Consider the following 6,297-nt stretch of genomic DNA (forward strand, 5'->3'; position numbering starts at 1 on the left):
CATGTTTATAGAATCACTATTCATAATGCCAACAGGCGGAAGCAGCTCCATAGTTCAATGAATGAATAAAAACAATGTGTTACATACAAACCGTGGAATATTTTTTAGCTTTAAAAGGGAAGAAAATTCTGACAAATGCTATAACATGAGTGAATCTTGAGAATACTCTGCTCAGTGAAATAATCATCACGAAAAGATAAACACTACATGATTTCAGTTATATAAGGTACCTAAAGTAAGCAGATTCATAGAAACAGAAAGTACAATGGTGGTGGTCACTGAAAGAAGTTATGGTGGAACTTGAAACTGAGTTTCAGTTTTGCAAGATGAAAAATCTTGGGTATTGGTTGCAGGCTGTGAATATTCTTACAACTACAGAACTGTAGACTTAAATATAGCTATGTTGATACTATATTACATACTACATGTATTTACCATAATTTTTAAATCATACCTTTTTAGATAAACGTAAAATCTGAATAAAATGGAGGAATAAAGCATGTTCACAGATTTAGAAGAACCTATATGCTAATTTTTCACAAGTAAAGTTATATATTCTCAATATTAATACCAATAGTGTTCCTATGGGAGTATTTATACAATATCAATATTACTCTCAATAATTTCCTATGGGAGTATAACAAGCTTCTAAAATTTATATAAAACCTGGAGAATCATGAATAAGCATGAATAGCCTGCTATGGGAGGTCTGAGTGTGGAGATCACACTCAAGACTTCTGAGGGACATCTATGGAGCTGGAAATTTGGTGTCTTGGACAAAAAGTGTGATGAAGAAATCAAAGTTTTCTACATGGTCTACAACAGACTGTCACTGCTGCTAAACTTCTTGCAATAACTAGGGTAAGACCAGCCCTTAGCCTTGCCAGAAAACAAGGGCATGAACAGTCCATGTTGTACAGGATATGCTTGGGAGAAGATCAGTTGAATGACCTAAGCTTCCAGACTGTTTGTGTTGCGATTGTGGGCACCCCCATAGGCACTGCCACTCTTTCTTATGCTTACATATTTAACTTGGCATTCCTGTCAACTAGGCAATTTGAGAGGACCCACTTTGACCATTCTGTGGACCGTCCTTTGCCCTCATTCCTCCTCCCTTCCATTCCACCTAATGGTTCCTGGGAAGAAAGGTGCCCAGGCTGACCAGGAGAGATTGGCAACCAATACCTCTTGTGATGGGGCCCATTCTGCTGTCATGCCTTCCAGTACTGAGAGCACAGAAACCATTTCAAATAGCATTAAAAAATGGGCCTACCCCCACGATGTCCTGGAGTCCATATTTGTCCAAAAATCAGGGGTATTTGTCAACATATCTATCAACTAGAGGACCATGATGGATCTGGGCATAAAATTTACCATGTTTGCTCTCAAAGATTTGAAGCTGGAGGACATTGATCCCATGGTGGACACCCCAGATTCCCCAGACATGGCGTGCAGCTGCACTCTGATGACAGCAGTGCCAATGCCCATGATGACTTTGTTATGAACAACTTTATGACAAGCCCACGGCCAGCATCATATTGAATGGGGAAAAGTTGAAAGCATTCCTACTGGGATGCGGTACCAGACATGGATGCCCAATCTCACCATTGCTATTCAGTATAGTACTAGAAGTTTTATCCAGAGCCATTAGGCAAGAAAAAGAAATCAAAGGGATACCAATTGGGAAGGAAGAAGTCAAATTATCACTATTTGCAGATGACATGATTTTTTATTTAGGGGATTTAAAGAACTCCACTAAGAGACTATTGGAACTCATAGAAGAGTTTGGTAAAGTAGCAGAATATAAAATCAATACACAAAAATCAACAGCCTTTGTATACACAGACAATGCCATGGTTGAGAAAGAACTTCTAAGATCAATCCCATTCACACTAGCTACCAAAAAATCAAATACTTGGAATAAACTTAACCAAGGATGTCAAATATCTCTGCGATGAGAATTACAAAATGTTAAAGAAAGAAATAGAAGATACAAAAGAATGGAAAAATCTTCGATGTTCATGGATTGGAAGAATCAACATCATCAAAATGTCCATTCTTCTAAAAGCAATTTGCAGATTCAATGCGATACCAATCAAAATAACAAAGACACTCTCAGATCTGGAAAAAATGGTGCTGAAATTTATGTGGAGGCATAGGAGACCTCGAATAGCTAAAGCAACCTTATACAACAAAAACAGGGCCAGAGGCATCACAACACCAAATTTCAAGACATACTGAAGTAGACAGGCATACAGGTTAAAATTGATTAGGGTTGTGAGCTGGAACACCACGCCTTCGCCACTCCCCTGTGTGACCTCATGCCCCTACCTGGTCACACCTGAGTGCCCACCTTCCAATCAGGTTAATTAACCACTCCTCTTTGAAAGTGGATTAAAAGCCTGGGACAGGGTGTGTCTGGCCTTTCTTCCTTTTTTTTCTTGCCCTAGCCTCTTGCCAGTAGGGGGCTGGCTGCAGCCCTGAGCCTCCAAGACGAGTGGCCTTGGGCCACCCGCCCCATGCTTCCTGGCCTAGATGTTCTTCCACATGGCTGGTTCCTGGTACTTGGTATGAGCCCGGATCTACCTCTCTCTTACAGATAAAGCCCTCACTCTCCTATGATTTCTCTCACTGAATAAAAGCTTGAAATGTACCATGCTGCCTCAATCATTAATGCTGGTATTTAGAATTCTTCTCTAAATATCACGCAAGAACCATCTTGGGCTTATTAATATTGGATATTATTAATAAGCATATGGTGATATTGTATTGTAAGAGTGTCACAAAACACACCAAACACTGGAGTAAGGGAAGTTTACTGGGGAAAACCAAGCAGACCGGAGGGAAGGGGTGAAGAAGGAAAAAGAGAGAGAATGAGACAGAGACAGAGTTTAGAAGACAGAGAGAAAGAGAGAGAGAGAGTGAGACGAGAGGAGAGAGGAACCGAGAGAAAGTGAGAGAGAGAGAAGAGAGAGAGTGAGCAAGAGAGAGCGAGACTAGAGAGAGGAGAGAACAAGTGAGAGAGAGCCAAGAGAGAGAAGAACCACGTGTTCAGGAACAGGTCCTTTTAACACTTTGTCGGAGGGCAGGCAGGGAAGCAGTGAATCCCATTAGGATGAGGGTGGAGCTTGACAATGGTGGTTGGGCCATGTGCCCACCTGGCTTCCAGCAATGGCGGTGGGGGCTACAGCATAGGATGGTGTCAGGGTGTAGATTGTGCCATAGATAAGACTGCACCATTTCCCTAACATCTATGGCACCCCAAATTCCAACATCATATGGCGACCCAGATGAGGAACTTTAAGAGGCCACATTTTGATATATATTTTAGGGGGCCAAATTCCGATATCAATACTACAGGGAAGTTATAATCAAAACAGCATGGTACTGGAACAAACATACATGGATAGACCAATGGAAAAGAATAGAAACACCAAAAATGAATCCAAATATCTACAACCAACTTATATTTGATCAAGAAGCTAAAACTAATTCCTGAAGCAAGGACAGTCTATTCAACAATGATGCTGGGAAAATGGATTTCCACATGCAGAAGTATGAAGCAAGACCCCTACCTTACACTCAACATGGATTAAAGATCTAAATCTACGACCCAACACTATCAAATTATTAGAAAACATCAGAGGCACAGACAAGGAATTCTTGGAAAAGACTCAAGAGGCACAAGCAGCTAAAGCCAAAATTAACGACTGGGATTACATCAAATTGAGACGTTTCTGTACTGCAAAACAAACAGTCAGGAAAGTGAAGAGGGAACTGACAGAATGGGAAAAAATATTTGTAAACTATGCAACTGATAAAGGATTAATAACTAGAATCTACAAAGAGATCAAGAAACTCCAAAACAAATCAAGCAACTCACTCAAGAGATGGGCCAAGGACCTAAATAGACATTTTTCAAAATAGGAAATCCAAATGGCCAACAGACACATGAAAAAATGTTCAGTATCACAAGCAATCAAGGAAATGCAAATCAAAACCACAATGAGTTTTCACCTTACCCCACATAGAATGGCTTTCATACAGAAATCTACCAACAACAGATGCTGGCGAGGATGTGGGGAAAAAGGGACACTAACCCACTGTTGGTGGGAATGCAAACTGGCAAAGCCACTATGGAAGATAGTTTGGAGCTACCTCAGAAATCTGAATATAGCCCTACCATAGGACCCAGCCATCCCACTCCTTGGAATTTACCCAAGGGAAATTAAATTGGCAAATAAAAGAGCTGTCTACACCTCAATGTTTATTGCAGCTCAACTTATAATAGCTAAGACATAAACTGGCTTTTTCTAAAGAAGGGATTCTTCCAATGTATTTGGGGACTCTATCAGGAATTTCAGAGCCCTCCTCTGCTGAGCAGCCTCTCCATACATATCAGAGCACAGTTCAAGGCTGAAGACTTGGGCTCAATACCTGAGAAACTAGCTGTGAATGAGAAGAATGTCCAAGAATTTGAAGCCTTCATGGAATCCCTGAAATAAAAGTCTCCTGGGGAGCCAGTGGCATCCCTTGTTGCGGCCCTGGGGAAAAAGCCTCTCACCCATCAGCCGCTCCCATAACCCCTCCTGCCCAGTCAGTTGAGGGCATGATGGTCTTTCCATAGGGACCCAGTAGTTCCTGCCCTCAGACCCCCTGAAGAGTCTGTGGCACCAATGAAGCCCAAAAACTAAATGTTTGAGATAACTCATCCTTCTGGTCTCAGAGATGGGCAGATCCTTTGTAGGCTCTTTTTGTTGTCTCCTTTGTTCCTGGAGTCTTCCTCTTTCTTTTTTTCCCTCTCTACCCCATGCCTGGTCCATACTGTGGGTAATTTGGTCACCTACACTAGATGACCACAACTCCAAAGCCATCCCTATCCCCAGAGGTTGAGCCAGCATCTGCCCTAGTGGCTGCCTTGCTAGGGCTCAGGGAGAATTAGAACCTGTGTCTTGGATCAGATCACTGGGAGTCAAAGCTGAGGTTCTCCTCCTCCCTCCCCTGTTGCTGCTGTTCCTTGGTTATAGAACATGGTAAATATTTATTACTTTTAGAGAAACCAGATATTTTATAGAGAATATACATTAGAGGTTAGCTGCTTTTGATATCGGAACTTGACCCCTTAAAAATATATATGAATGTGGCCCCTTAAAGTTCCCCAGAAGTCCCATTTGGAGTGCCACACATTACCGAAATTTGGGGTACCATAGGATATCACCATGTGCTTATTAATAAATCTCCAATATTAATAAGCCCGAGTGGGTTCTTACCTAATATTTAGAGAATTCTAAATACTGGCATAAATTAACGAGGCAGCATGGTACATTTCAAGCTTTTATTTAGTGAGAGAGATGCATAGGAGAGTTGAGGGCTTTATCTGTAAGAGAGAAGTAGATCTGGGTTCATACTGAGTACCAGGAACCAGCCATGTGGAAGAACATCTAGGCCAGGAAGCATGGGGCGGGTGGCCCAAGGCCACTCGTCTTGGAGGCTCAGGGCTGCAGCCAGCCCCCTACTGGCAAGAGGCTAGGGCAAGAAAAAAAAGGAAGAAAGGCCAGACACACCCTGTCCCAGGCTTTTAATCTACTTACAAAGGGGAGTGGTTAATTAACCTGATTGGCCGGTGGGCGCTCAGGTGGCGAAGGCGTGGTGTTCCAGCTCACAACCCTAATCAATTTTAACCTGTATGCCTGTCTACTTCACTTTCACTTGAGGAAGCTGAAGGACCTCTTCCTGGGAGATGGCCCTCCTCCTGTGGGGTTTTTCACATCCTGGTTGCTGCCTCCTACTCAGTTGGTATAAGGGAGGCTGTGGGAATAAGACTGGCTGAGGGCAGAGTAACCTCCCTTGTTTGCTGTTTGAACTGACCTCAGACCATACCTAGGACACCTCCATATTCCTGGCCAGAGCCTGAAATCTCTCAGCTTTGTGCAGAGAACAGAGCTGCCATCCTGGCAGCCCAGGAAGTCTTGGGTGCTAAACATGATGACACCCAGAGTTGGGCCACGAGCAGTGCCCAAGGAGCATTGTGTGAGTGCCCTGCTTCTGGTTGCTGCATCCTGATTCTCAGAGATGGGCTACAGACCTTCTCCTTCTGCTTGGGCCTGGCCACCACCTCCCTTTAATCGCAGGGTTTATGCACTGCCCTGGGGTTTACCAGCTGGCTTGATTCCTCATTGAGAAACCAAAGCTGAGCATGTGTTTGGCTTATTCCTTCTGGTATCAGTATTTGAATAAGTCAAGTGCCTAGCCTTCCACCCTGATCCCCTGTCCTCTCCCATTCTGGCTTGCAGCCTG

The 6,297-nt window shown here is 43.1% G+C and overlaps 1 pseudogene; it reads left to right on the forward strand.

Annotated features, from left to right (window-relative positions):
- The first annotated feature begins 1,129 nt into the window (after window positions 1-1,129).
- On the forward strand, window positions 1,130-4,505 carry LOC103350253 (autophagy-related protein 13-like; annotated as a pseudogene).
- The last annotated feature ends 1,792 nt before the right edge of the window (window positions 4,506-6,297 follow it).

The sequence above is a fragment of the Oryctolagus cuniculus genome, chromosome 7 (assembly GCF_051225735.1).
Source record: "Oryctolagus cuniculus isolate XC-2025 breed Fujian yellow rabbit chromosome 7, ASM5122573v1, whole genome shotgun sequence".
Lineage (NCBI taxonomy): Eukaryota > Metazoa > Chordata > Mammalia > Lagomorpha > Leporidae > Oryctolagus > Oryctolagus cuniculus.